This window comes from Neopelma chrysocephalum, unplaced genomic scaffold, assembly GCF_003984885.1.
Source record: "Neopelma chrysocephalum unplaced genomic scaffold, ASM398488v2 Primary Assembly neopelma1_91, whole genome shotgun sequence".
In the NCBI taxonomy this organism is placed as follows: domain Eukaryota; kingdom Metazoa; phylum Chordata; class Aves; order Passeriformes; family Pipridae; genus Neopelma; species Neopelma chrysocephalum.
The window spans coordinates 4,929,266-4,944,055 of NW_020897753.1; the positions used below are offsets into that span (position 1 = coordinate 4,929,266).

The 14,790-nt window shown below is 44.7% G+C and overlaps 1 long non-coding RNA gene across 1 annotated transcript; it reads left to right on the forward strand.

The window, feature by feature from the left end:
* Positions 1–9,860: 9,860 nt before the first annotated feature.
* Positions 9,861–14,209, forward strand: LOC113972346. The gene is made up of 3 exons (XR_003535862.1): positions 9,861–9,908; positions 11,334–11,472; positions 14,056–14,209. It is a non-coding gene; the product is annotated as an uncharacterized LOC113972346 (long non-coding RNA).
* Positions 14,210–14,790: the final 581 nt, after the last annotated feature.

The window sequence follows — 14,790 nt, forward strand, 5'->3', positions numbered from 1 at the left end:
TGGAAATTTGAAGCCTAAATTGCGCATTCCAGTCTTCTTATGGAAATGGTGAGCAAAGAGGAAGCAGAGCCTTTGGTACTGATCATGTGCCAGCTTTTAAATACCAATACAGATCTAGAGAGTTTATTTATAAACACGGCATGTGTGTATGTGCACATGTACACACACCCTGATACGGATACACGCCTATGTGTGATGTTTATAAACATCACACCACCTATCTCTGCTTATAGATTCTATTGATGATTGCTTTATTCATCTCGTGGCAGACCCATTTAAATGAAAATATGTTCCCCGTTTCCTTGCTACTATAAATTCTGCGCTATGGGGAAGTAGCGAAGTGCACTAGCTATACATCCATGGAGAAATGCCCTGTTGAGGAGAGGAGTATTATACAGGGAACAATTGACAGCCCTTCACTTCAGTGGGTACATTTCTCTGTACAGATGCATCACCACTAATGATAAATGAGTAATGTTTGATAGCTGGCTCCGTTGCCTGACAGCTACAGTTTTGGCCAGAGGGCCACGACAGGCTTTAGACTTCTGTTCAAAATGAGTTAAACATATTAGGTATTACGAAGCCACAGAAGCCTCGAGAATGAGTGCTGAAATGAGTTATCAAGGTATGCTCCTGGGTACACAACTTGCAAAGCAGATGTCATTCTAATAATGTGTGATATAGAACATGTCTGGCCTAAACCCTGCTGGATGAAATATGAAGCCCCGTTGGTGATATTTAATACCATTTTATGAGGTGCCATCTTATAAAGACAATGCCCGCCTTATGTGGAATGCTTAAGGTATTTTGCCAAAGGCACTGGGAGGTATCTGAACTAAGTAGAATTTTTATTATTTTATAAGCCTTTACTTTGTAATATTTCTGTTTCTACATTATTGTGGTACTAGCTGCACTAACCCTTTGTGTAGTGAACTTCATGAGCGGTTTGCTGATAGATTGACTGATAGCCACGGCTGCCTGTGGATGTAAAGGCCAGTTCCTACCTAAATATATTCCTAGCAAAAAAACAGAGTAAAGTAGAAAGCAGACTTCAAAAGGAAATAAAGCTTTACAGGAGGCACTCTTGGAAAGGAGGTCCTTGAAGCTATGAGATCCAGAGGTTTCAGTGTTTTTTAAAGGAGTGAGGCCTGGCAAGGCTGTGAGTTTGTGTATTACAGCTGCAGTATTCGTTTTGTCTTCAATTCCTGTTGTAAACTTTGACTTCCTGTTGAGATTTCTGGATCCCTTTGCCGATATCCCAAGGACATGCGGCAAGTTGCTTAGTTCAGGGTAGATGATGAGTGTTTTCACTCTCCAGTTCTCTCTTTATTTACATATTTTCATTTAACGCTGCTTTTGTGGAACAAAATTGCCTCCTTGTTCAGGTCTGTTGGAAAGCGAAGGCAGAGTGAGTCCAAGTGGTGATTCTGAGCAAATTAGGTACCTCCTTCCTGGGATGCAAAGACCGTGCTGACAGCGCTGCAGAGTTAAAGACCCCAGTGGGGGCAATACTTACATTTCAGTGATGCTGAGTCAGTGCAAATGGGCTCAGTGCTGAGAGCCCATCGCCGCTGCCGGAGGATCTGGTCCAGCGCAGCAAGGGAGTAGTTTTCTTGTCTTAAATCCTACATAGTTCTGTATCTCGCAGTTCTTCTAGTTTTCCACGCTTCTCCGTTTTGCCTCTCCCGAGAAAATAGTGCCCATGACCTAGAAAGCAGCCACTTCCCAGAGCACCCACCAGGGAAGCTGATGTGGCCCAGCAGCTGCTTTTGCTCAGTGCCATGATTCAGTGGGGTGTCTCTCACAGGGCAGACCAGGACCCCCAGTTCTTCTCCCTCAAGTGCCTCCTGCTCAGCCACGATCTGACTTCATGAAACCCCCACTACCAAGTCCCTGTGACTACTTCTGCTGGTTTGCTCGTCTGAATAAACATCAGCACTAGAGAAATTACTCAGCTTGGTGTGCCAGTGACTGCTGTGTACAATTTTCAGCTAGAGAGACGTCCCTGTGCTAAAATATGTGGCGGTTCTTACTCTTAATCCTAACGCTCTCCTTCTGTCTCCCTGGGTAAGTGATCTCTGAACGTGTAGTAGTGCAGCCTGATGCGAGGAGGTGTAAGGTCAATTCCCTTTGATAAAGCCCTACTAACTTTTTTTCTGCCCTTGAAAAACTTGCTTTCCCTTCCAAATGCATCATCCTGTGAGCCCAAGGTTCGCAGATATTCAGATTCATCTTCCTTTATACCATAAACATGCCAGATATATATAATCCATTTGGACACTGGCAAGTGATGACTATCAGAGGCAGAATGGGTACTGAGGGGCCCATAGTTATACAGTAACATCAGCTTGGCAGCAGCTCATCCATCGTGCTAGATGATCTGTCCATCTCCCTGCCTATGGCTTGTAGCACATAAAATACAGAAGAAAAGTCAAACCAAATATTCTGCGTGCAAAGCTCTTCGCATCTCAGCCCAGCTTTTCTAGCCTCGGTTTTAAATGCACTCGTGGACCAACTGTCTGGTTGAGACGCTGCTTTTTGAAAGAAACGTGTCTTAGAAATTCCTGAAAGTCGCTGCTCAGTGTATGACATGTCAAGTTACATCTGCTGTGTCACGAAACATCAGCGTGTTGCGAGAGACCATAATGGAAGGTGACAAGATACGCTGTAAACAGTTTCGGTCGATGTTTTTATTTATCCCAGAGCAAATTTCGTGCAATATCATGATCGCGGGGAGAGCTCGGCTTCTGCTCCATCACTCAGAAAAACTTATGCCTGTGGTGATCAGTCGTGGAGGTAGGTCAGCCTTAAAGCCAAGCGCTCTCAGGATCGCTGTCCCTGCCCCGCTCACGTGGCGGTGGGTCTGTGCTCGGGCAGACCCCGGGGACCCGCAAGGCGTCAGGAGCTCTGGGTGGCATTTCCCCCCACCCTCAGCTGTGTCCCACCACCCACGCAGGTGCTGCATGGGGAATTCCACCCCCCTGCCCCCCAGCACACGGGTGCCTGGGCACGGGGCTCCCCGAAAGGACCTGTGTGCGGTGTGAATCAGGTTTCCCACGGCGAGCCGGGCGCTTCTTGGGGCTTTCTCTGCCTCTCAGAGAAAGCTCATAAACTCATTTGCAAATCCTCCGTTTGAGCTGTACAGGTGGCTCATGTTTATCGAGGTTTTCTACTTGGAGCTCATTTCCTTAAAATCTGTCCTTATGTTTGCTAAAATCCACACAGTCCCTGTTCCAAGCTGCACGAAGCTTTTAGCTCCTTTTTTCCTCTCAGCGTTTTTTTTGCCTATATTGTTGCAGGAGTCAAATGGGGAAACGCGCAGAGCTGGGAGATTAAAGATGTAAATTTTATAAACAGAAATCAAAGGTCCTAAATCCTGAGCAAAGAAAAGCCTACATAAGTATGAACATTAAAAAACATACATAAATAGTACTTCAAGGCTGAATGTGTTAAATTATTCAACAGTTAAGTCATAAGTGTTCTTAAACTTAAGTATAAAAATGCCCTTGACAATATTTCATAGCTGTGCATTTCTTTAAAATATTTAGCATTCTCATTAAAGAGAATGACTTTATTTTATATATTAGTTACACTCCTGCTTGTTAATATGAAGGAATTTAGTAGCAAAGAGCATTCTTATGTATATAAGCCAAAGACAATTTACATGTAAAGTTGGACGACTATTCACTTTTTATTTATTCCTGGATCATCTGCATCCATGCATAGCTATAGAGCATTTAAACAAATTTGTTCCTTAATGTGTAGTATTAATATCTCCTGCCCCAAAAATATCATTTGCTAATGCCATCGCGAAGACAGGTTCATTCAAAGCTACATGGAAGTTCTTGCCTTTGAAAGACTTAATGAACCTTACATTTTTGGTATACTGCACAGTGTAATGCCTATTACATATTCATTGCCAGAATGGAAGATTTCCTTTAACTCTGAGCTTCCTGGTCTAGTTCACTGTAAAACATTGTCAAAAGTCACAAGAGACTTTCGCTGAAAATTGTGACTCTTGATAGCAGGATGTAATGGGGAGGTTTAGAATAGAAGAACCAGTGGTATATGGGCCCAGGGGGAATCGTTCTGACAGACAAATGGATGGATAATACAGTTTTTGACATAATGGGATGAAAAAGTTTATGCCAGAAAGAACTGAATTAAAGTTATTACTTTAAGGAAATTCTGAAGTTCTCAAGACCAGTGGTATTATCTGCGTGCGTTTCATTTTACTGCATCTCTGCATAACAGGTTTTTAAACAGGCTTGGTTTTGAATTGATTTATAAGCTTACTAACAAACCTGCAATAAAATCATAGTTACTTTCTTGGAACTAGCTCCAGTAACATCATTTTACAGGGGGTTGTTTTGGGAGCAGGATTTTTTGATCTGTCTGGTTTTTGCAAGTCCTGCATCATCAGTTTGCCTCTCAACTCCCTTTTGTAAGGACAGCAAAACAAAAAAGGCTATTATTCTGCATTTTCCTATGGAAAAGTTGGAGGCTGCAGGGAGCTGTATTATTTTGTATATATTTCTTTTTCTCAGAGCTTTGTGAACTTTGGAAATTAACAGCTCTGTGATCCCTGAGCCCCGGTGAGACACAGAAATCGGCTGATGCACAAACCATTGCAAAATCAAGGCCTTAGTTAATCAAGGCCAGCCAAAAAAATAAAAAAAAAAAGGGACTGTACGTTTTTCCACTTGTTATTTTTAGGTGATGGCAGGGCTGAGCTGTCAGTCAGACACGTTTTTCAGGGGTGTTGTGTGCACGTGTGCACCCAAGGGTTTGACCGCGGGTCCCTGGAGAGGGGACAGTGCAATAACAGCCGCTCCTCCCCGAAGCCTCTGGTGGAGCTATGTTTCATTTTAGCTGGCAGTGACTAAGCCAACGGCTAAAATGCAGAAATAAGTGCGGCGGAGAGAGGCCCTCATAATGGCAGAGATGAAAAATGTGTGAGCGCAGAACAATGAAGTGATGGTAAATCTGAGATGTAGGCACCAGTCACCACTTGTACCATGCTGTTGTCAGAAGTGTGTTGAGATATCGGAGAGAGCAGGCTGAGAAAGGGAAGCTAATTATACCACATTATTCACTTCTGCTCATTAGGTGTAGTACAAAGGCCCTGCTTTTTATGTATATATTAAAGTGCCGAGGACTACAGGAATAGATAACTTCATGTTTCTTTTGTCTCGCTAGTGGGTCAGTTCAGAGAGAAAAATCGTGTTTTCACGGACCTGCAACTTTCTGTCCTGCAGAATTTGGGATTTCCTCCTGCATCACCCCTAACTAATAGGAAAAGGCAACTCTCCCCCTTGAAACCCAAAAACCCCGTGGCAGTTTCTCATCCAGTGCCTGTGTGAGGCTGTGGGAGATGGTTCCTGCCTTCTCCCCTCTGCTCAGCGTAGGCCCCTGTGTCCATGAAAAAGCTCTTCCTATGTAATCCCTCTTCCCTACATACTCTCAATAGCTCCAGGGGCAATTTGACAGCTACAACCTACCCCACTGTGGATATCCATCCCTGGGTCACCCTGTCCCCTCGTGCTGTCACTTGTCCCTCCGTCGTCCCGAGACCACAGATAACTCTCCAGCTGAGTGTAAATGAAATTAATTCAGCTGTTTAATCAACTTTGGATTGTACATTTAATGTATTCACTCTTAGATGGTTTACCTGCCTCACAATCCTCGTATTGCATTCGGATCTGTAAATGAGCCATTAGGAAAGATGAACGGGAAGGCAGAGGATGGGTTTATTGAAATTATTTATATATGAGAAATACCTGACTTTCAAAATTCATGGCTCTTTAATGCTCAGATCGCAGAGAACACATTAAATCTGAGAGGAGAAGAACAGGTATTGCACTTCCACTCTGAGGTGAATGAAATCAGATTTGGGCATTGAAATCCACCCTTCTCAACAATGAAAATTGCCTTGCACTTCTAATTATGAGCATCACAAAAGTCACTGCTTCAGTGAAATACCCTGCAGCTACACAAAAGGATAGACTGGAGAAGCACACATCTACCAATAAGTGGCACTGAGCATCTACTCCATTTCTCACACAGGTTGGCATATCTCTCAGTGGTCCATCTGGTAGAATTGGATGGCATTTATCAGGAAATAATCCAATTGTGGCATGCCAAAACCTGAACATGAAAAGTACTTGTGCCTAGTGTCAATCATTCACCCTCTGACAGTTCAATAAACATCCTTTCTGTGATGGTTTTCAGGAACACTGACACCCAAAATGCTGGAAACAATGCCAGAGATGGAAATGACAATGCTTCTGTGAAACATCAAAAGGGACCGACACAACCTGGCATGGATTTTGCCAAGTGTTGCTTAGCAATACACTGTGCTTTGGGCCGCTGGCGTGTCAGGATTAGCTGCGAAGGGAGCGCTATTCACACCTTTGCTGGGAACGCATCCTTCCCAAATAAAGGAGCACAAAGCAGGGAAGTGCAGCATCAGCAGGAGCAGGGGATGCCGCAGCCACAATATACGATTTTAGGCTTCTGAAAAGCCATCTGCCCTCCCCAGTTGTCTTCCCAAGGCATGGAAAGACCACGTGCCTCATCCCAGTGCCACAAGGACACAATCCTGTCCTGCCCAGCTAGTGATGTGGGAGGGTATGAGGAGGTTTCATGGAGGTTTTCTTTCAGAAGGGACTAAACTTTGCTACCAGCAGCTCTTGCAAGAGGTGCATACAGGCAGAATTTAACTTGGACTGGCTTGGCCACTGGGCTTAGCAGATGGTGACAACATGCAGGAAGAAAGCCTGATCGTGGAACTGGGAGCTGAATGACCAGTATCACTCCTAACGACTGTGAAATAGGGATGGTCATTTCAACAGTGAAAGAGGAGGCAAGGAGGTCTTGGTAGCAAAAGAAAAAACCTGTCCACTTCCCAAATTTCCCAAGTGAGCCCCTCTCCCCAGGTGCTTGGATGCTGCCTGTGTCTCTCCAGCCACCCCCACCCTGCCAGGGATCCTGAAGGGTGAAAGCAGCTTTCCCAGAGAAACGACTAGTGCTCAGTGGCCGTAGGGAAAACACACTATTTGGTATTGCAGGCACCACTTGAGGAGGAAACTGAATCGGGGGAAGTGAAATAACTTGCCTGAAGCCACCGACAGACCTGGGAACTAAACTCTGGCCTCCTTCATGTGCCAGATCCTGGAGCAGAGGCTCACGAGGTCTAACCAAATTGCTTTTTATCTCTGTGCCTGGTAAATGGGAGTGGGAGGAACGTCTGCATATCAAATAAGGGGGTTTTGTCCGTCTCGAAATTCCAGGTTTTCAGATCCAGGAATCAACCGGCACCTGGAGCACATAAACTGCCTTTTTGGTGTGGTGAGGACAGACCTGCGGGTCCAAACGCAGCCCTGCCAGCCAAGCCTGTCCAAACAGAGGTGCTGGGACCTGCTGCCAGTCCGGAGCCTGGAGGGAGGCAACTGCCTGGGGAGGCACTTGTGGGGTGGCACATGGTTGCTGCTACCCTGTTGGCTCAGGGCTGTCTAATCCATAGGCACCACGGTGGTGGTGAGGCTGCAAATGTCATGGAAAAGGTGCTTTCAAACAGAGTGCTCCGAACAGAAATCCTGAGGTGTGCAGATTCTTATATATACTTATGACAGTTTTCCAGGGAGAAGTGCAAGCTAACTCCATCAGTGCCTTTGAGCCTTGACTTGTTAATTGGCATTACTTCTAATTCCCAGCTATATTTTAAGGTATGAACCTAAGGAATTTTAAAGTCATTATGTGGGTGAGGGACTGATAAAAATAAATCCTTCAGGTTTGAAAGTGGCAGAGAGGGAATAAAAGGTGTTAAGAAATCCAGGAGTTTTCAGCCAATTGGTTCAAAAAAGCATCCGGGTGGACTGCAGCTCCTGGAGAAAGGTCACTGATACTACTCTGGATACCTCTTTTTATGAACTTTATGCATCACATAAAATAAATTTAAAGCAGTTTAATTTAACAGTCTAATTAGTCATGGTTTTTTCATCTTGTCTATTTAACTATACATGGAACAAAGAGAAAGACACGGGGCCAAATTCAGAGCTGGCACAAATCAGCTCTGCAAGTCAAGGAAGCCATTCCTGCTCATCCAGGGCTGAATACAGATGCCAGTGGCCAAATTTGTCCCTGCGGATAACACCCTTAATGTCTGGAGACTTGCACCACAAATGAATTTGTCTGCCAGGAATTAACTCTCTGCAGAGCAGATCCTTGGGTCTCAGTGTTCAGAGCTTGAGCCAGGAGAGCTGAAACGTGGGAGAAATGGTTTAGAGATTCGAGGTAGTTTGGAACAAAACTCCTCTGTGTGTTGGCTTTGCAAAAACTCCCGTAAGCCTTTCCCTTTGCCTCAGTCCTCTTAATTTTCACCCTCTTTCACTTTAAATTTCAGTGTACACATAATCTCAGGATCTCCAGCAAACACCAGTCACATGAATGCACCCTCCACTGGAAATGTGTGTCTCTCTACTGCCTTTGATGTGGTTATACTGGTTATACCATTGCACTACATCGGCCTTGCTCTTCAGCTCATGTACAAAAATCCACTGCATTAACCAGGTCTTGATGTGGAAACATAAATCGATCCATGTTTATAGAGGTGAAGTTTCTGAGCAGATTTCCAGCTCATAAGGTCTTAGGCCAGGTAAAACCTACACCTCCAACTCCGTAGTTATATTGTGGTATTTGGGAGGGTTGTGGTCCTGCTGCCAGTTTTTATTAACGAAACAAATTATTTTTCAAGTGTTGTAGATTCCAGCAGAAATCTGCCTCCCATAGCTTGAGGCACAGGTCTCATTTGTTTCGTGGTGTCCATTTTCAAGAGCATGTACCAGAGCAGGTTGCCATCTGATGGTGGCAGTCACTAGAAGGGCTTGGGAGGGGACTGAGGTGGCTTAGCCATGTGTCACCCCAACCCTGAGTGACACGAGTCCATTCCAAATGTCTCTTTTCAAAGTTCCTGCAAGTTACCATTTCCCCAGCCAAAAATAACTACAACAAACAACATGAGCACAATTAAAGAAATTCAAATGTATCTCAAACCACCTAATGATTAACTGTGTTCAATTAGTCTCCGGGGTTTTCTGTGCTGCTGTGTGGTCTCCCTGAAGGCACCACCAAGCACCTCAGAGGTGAGTTAATGAGTTCTGGTTGTGTCTTGTCCGCAAGCTCAGCTGCATAACCACCCTCCTCCTCTGGCCTGGTGTTCCTAGGAAGAACACCCACTTCAGAGGACTTTCTCCCTTTTCCTGCTGGAAGCTGATGAAACGCTTGGTCTTCCCCTGTAATGCATTTCCAAGGTGCTGCCTCTGCAGGGCTGTGCGAGTTCAGGGCTCAGCAGGGTGCTACCCCAAGCCTCTTCCTGGGCATCCTGACTGAGTTGGTCTGCTTGGTTGCAGGGTGTGGGTCCCCACATCTGTCACATAAAGCCCAGGTCACTATATTGAAAATATAGTTTAAAGACTGTGATTTAATCCTCTCTTTGGGGTGGTCTGTAAAGATCAGTGCTTCCAGCCAGGTCTGGCATCTGTGTGAGTTACTCCTGTTTCTTTTGAAGCTCCGTGTCACTGGACCATCAGGCCTTTTAGCACATCTTTCTCTTACCTCAAATTCATGTTTTGTTTCACTTTTGCACGGCAATACGCTCTTCTCAAAGTTTCTTGAAGCTCTGATTATATTTTTTATCCTTCTTTTCTTCAGGTTCAGCCAGCACCTGTGCAGACCCCGGGCCTCCACGTTGTCAAGAAATTGCATTTTCCTGTGAAATGCTGCACAATCCGAACAGCGCTACAGGTGAGAGTCCCCAAAGGGAATCATGGACATGAAGGAAAATGACCCTGTGGACATATCCAACACACTGGACATTAGCCCAGCTTCCAAATGCATCTCTCTGTTAGGTAATGGGAAAGGTACTTGTATTATACCTGTGTGTAAACACCTGTACAAGAGGATGAGGGGCTGCATTGGCTCCTTCAGCCCTGCTCTGCTGGGAGCTTCCATCTTTAACTTTTTCACTTCCTTATTGTACCTGGGTTTTTTTTCTATAAAAAACTATGTGGAGTTGACCCCACGCTGACTTATGCACCACAGCTGGATTCATAGTCGTGAACCCTCTTTTTCCTCTCTGGGCTGAGTTTGCCAGCAGGAGTTGGTGCCAGGAGAGCCCAGAGCTGGCACTGCTTCTCTGCTGCCATTTTGCTTTCCCTGAGCTCCATGTCCCCTCTCCTGTGTCATTTCATGCAGTGGACAGTTTAATGCACCATTTTCTGCAGACTCCAGCGTTCCCTGCCTCATGCTGTCCTGGCTGGGATCTGTTTTCTTGCAGTACTTTGCATGAAGTGTCTCACAGTGCTGCTTTCCAGGAACTCTGTTCTGGACATGATTAACTCCTCTGCATGGCAAATTTTAATTGTTCCATCAAGGAATTTTTTTTTTCCTTGAGTTTTCCAATCTCTTTCCCCGGTGTTTTGCCTCAAATCCCAGCCATAATATGTTCCTTCTAATAAGAGACTCCAACCTGACAGTTGTAAGATTGGCACTGCCACCACACGTTACAAAATCTGGAGTTTGTACCGTGTTATCTTTTTTTCTACGGCAAAATAAGATACTGACATATGGCAGCTCTCAAGAGAGTGGAGGCTCAGAGCGGGAGGCCAAGAGAGCGGAGGCTAAGAGAGATTTGGAGGCCCATAGTGGGAGACTGAGAGAAGAGAGGCCAAGAGTGGGAAGCCCAAAGGCTGAAGGGTGCCATAATCCGCTCCTCAGCCATGCTCTTGCTGGTTTTTCCCGGAATTTCCCCAATTTCGCACTCGGTGCCTGCTGATGCACACCTGTGTGTGACCCCCCGCACCTGAGGCGAGGGCGTGGTCGCCTCAGGCCTCTCACTCCGACTCTGGGCTCCGAGCGCCTCGTAAGCCCTGAGCTGCGTCTAATCAGGCAGCACCTGAGATTAATTGTGAGGGCTTTTCTCTACCCGCCCACAGAGGTAAAGGGAGAGGAGCCATTTTGGTGCTTGCACATGTCTGGGTTCTGTTCCGAGTTGCTCCCGGGCCGGGGTAAGTCCGGGTGAGGGAGTATTTGCCAAGTCATGAACTGGATGCTTGCTGTGGGCCCAACTTCACACCACTATTCTAACATCATTTTAACATCAGCTGATAAAGATACCAGGGTGTCTTTAAATGGTGCAGAAACAGGGACCTGGTGGGAGCAGTGGGCTGGGAAGGGGTCAGGAAGGTTGTCGCAGGTGAACACCGTGGTGTTAAAAATAAGAGAGGGGAATCCCCTGCCTTGGCTTTGTTTGACTCCTTCCTGCTTTTAAACAGATTTGGAACCTGGGATTTCCTACTTGATCCCTCGAACTAGAAAGAAAGGGGCAGCCATTTTGACCATCCTCCTTGAACCGGCCACACCTCAGGTGAGATATCGTGGTGACAACTCATCTAGCAACACCATTACCCAAAGGTGAGGTGCTCTTGTTTGGTTTTGTAACCTACAGCTTTCTCAGGATGGTGCAGGACATATGTTGCTGTGTCATCCAAGATGCTGGGGTGTAAAGAGAAATAAAGGATGGGGTGGGACCCAGTTGGTGCTTTACTGGTTGTGGGTAGGTAGAGAGGGGGGAAAAGCAGCCTTGGCACCTGTTAGTGGCCATTAAAAACTCCCATGTTCTGCTAATCTGTGCTCGTAAAAAGGCCATCTGCTAATGCTCAAAGGTCATTAAGTTACCAGCCCTGTTTACTCCTCCTGCTCTGCTGGGCCAAGCCTTTCTCAGAAAAGAGGGCTTAAATGATTATTATGGTGGCGCTTGCTCACGCTGCTGTGTGGTTAAGGGTCTGTCAGTATTTTCATTAGGAACCCAGACTTTCAGACCATTAAAGTGCCTGCCTCTTGCTGCCTGGCCATGCTTTGGAGAAGGAATTTTTGTGTTGGATTGGCTTATGATGAAACTGCTTATTGCCTTTATATTTTCATTACATGAAACAAAGGAAAAGCACAGACAACATAAGACCACTTTATGGGCAGATCTAAAGGCTATGTTTGCTGTGCTGGGTGTTGGTTTTGGGGTTACAAGAGTCAGCAGTATGATCTGCCCATATGGGTGACACTGTCCCCAAGCAGGCAGTGCTTGTGCCTCACACGGTCCGGGCACTACAGGTGGGTTAGGGAAGAAGCTGAGGCCTGAACTGTGAGTTGCCTTGATTTCATAGGTTTTAGTCAAACCTTTAAGGTTACATTAACATAGTTTTCTTGTGGTTAAATGGAACTATCAAAAACTTTGATAATTCTTTTTTCCTTCTGAGACTTCCCAGCGATAAAATAAGATGTAGCTGCTCAAGTTTTTATCCTTCATTTCCGATAATGATGGTGTCTGTCTCATAAAAACCTGCCTTTTATCTTCCCCAATTAGCTGAGTTGCTGCACCCTTGTGCTGCGAAGTTCTGAGTGTGCTGCAGCCTCTTCCTGAGCACAGTCAAAGCACCCCCTCCCCAGCTCTGTGGGGCCAGTCTGTCCACTGCACCCACCCTCCCGTCCCCACTCCCTTTGGCATCAGTTTAATCTTTTGCTTTCTGCATAACATAAAGAAGAAACCTGGGTCAATGAATAATGAAAGCTCATTCAAAACCTGGATTCTCAGAGTTTGGTCTCTGCTGCTTTTTATTTTAAGTGGAACTTCTTTCACAGATCTTTTTAATTTTTTTTCTTGTTAATGCAGTCAAACTTTCCCTTGTGGATTTTGTGAGGTTTTTCCTGCAGGATTTAGGGGAAGATCACACTGATTCTGCGATGCACTTGTTCTTCAGATTGTTTTTATTTCTGTTCTGACTGAGCTCTGAGGCCAGCCAGGGATGGGATGTTGTTGTCTTGGCCACTGTGTGTAAGTAAGGAATATGGACTGCCTTGGAGAGCTGAGAGTCAGAAAAGGGCATGAAAAATAGGGAAGGAGTGTATCTTAGGTTTTTAAAACAGCCTTTACAAACCATGATGCTGAACTTAAAAGGGAAATCTAAAAAAAAATAATTCCAAAGCCTCCCTAACTCAGCAGACATGTTTTTTGCCAGAACCCTCTTCTCACCAGCCAGTCCTTCTTAAATCTGTAACAACCCAACAGGTAGTTAAAATAGTCCCAACTAATTGTAACCAGGACTGCTGGCTTCTTCTGAGCTATTGTTCTGATTAGGCACCACAGCCAAAATCATCAGGAGGTATATAGGCAAAGTAGTTAGTGTAAGAACTCAAAACAAGAACAACTATAGGCCTGGGGTTTTTTAATTTATTATTAAACTGCTGTAAAAGCAGGCCCTGGGTCTCTGCTGCAGATGTGTCTGCCATGGGCCAGCTCATCTAACTCGGTGTTGCTCTGTTGACTTCATGAGAAGAATGGATTACAGCACGTGTTACAAATTGAGGTTTTAATTCACATTTTCTTGAAACACATAGAAGTGATAAAATCTGTACAACTTCACACCACTATTCTAACATCAACTGTTCTAGGAAAGGTCTTTTTTTAAAAAAAACGCAGTCTTTAAAAAATGTTTCAACTTCTATTTTTTTTAATTATATGCCAAATGCTAGGAAGAACTTGTGCTTGTAAGAAAACCTCTCTTCTTCAACAAACAAGTGGTAGAGCAGATGGAAGTGTGAGGTCAGAGGGGTGCAGAGCAGAGCACACAGATGATATGATGGTCTGTAGCCTCTGAGGTTGGCTTAGCCCACACGAGGACAGAATTTGCTGGTGACAACAAGGAGTGGAGGCTTTAAACTGTTTAACTGATCCAAGAAAATGGATGTGGTTGTCATGATAGCACATGAAGCCAACCTTTGGAGTCTCTGGGACAAGAGACTATGGGAGAAATTATCTTGTGGTAGATACTGTAAGGTATTTGCAAAGGCAGCGAGGCAGTGAGCAGGCATCCATCCTCCACACTGGAGTGGTAGGAATGCCACTTTCCTTCCCCCTTTATCCCTCTGTTTGAACCAAGCACTAAAAAAGGTGTTTCATATTTTTGCAGTAGTCAGTGCTTAAAATATTTTGGTTCCTTGTAGGTACTGGCACAGTCTGTTTTGGTAGTACACATGAAAACAAACAAGGAAAGAGACAGAAAGCACAGGCAATTCCTTGGATGTCGTGTTTTGCTGAGGCTATAAAGTGGAGGAGGCAGAGATTTGTTGGGATTCTTGCTCGGCACACACAGCCAAATTATTGGTGAGTTTTGGAGTTGAGGGAAAACAATATTTTGCCTGGGGAAGGGTGAGGGATTTCACTTTGCAGATATGCTTCTATTTTACTGTGTGTGTTTATTTGTCTGTCTCTTGCTTAGGAGTGTTAGGTAGGTCTGCTCCATAGGATTAAATCATATCCCAAACCATCCTGGCTTTGTGACAGTACAAACATTATTGGATTTAGTTTCCTTCTGCTTATCCACCTCCTGTCTTCCAAGATCCCCGTTATTATTATAATAATACCCACAAAACTCCTGTTCTGAGATCAGAGGGGTTTTCAAGTGCCAGAGCAATCAACAAAACATACCTGGTCCTTTTAATCTCCTTTAATCCCATCACGTGGGACTATCCCAATAAATGATCACGTATCCAAGAATTCTTTCTGTGTAATGACATTTGAGTTTTAGCTCACAGTTTTCATGAAAGTGTCTCAGATATGAAAGAAGATGTACTGGGACTTTCTTATACCATCAATAAAATAAAAGTTTGGGTTGAAAAATTATCTTATGGAATAAAACAGAATAACAAAAATCCATCATTATCTGTGTTTCAGAAAGG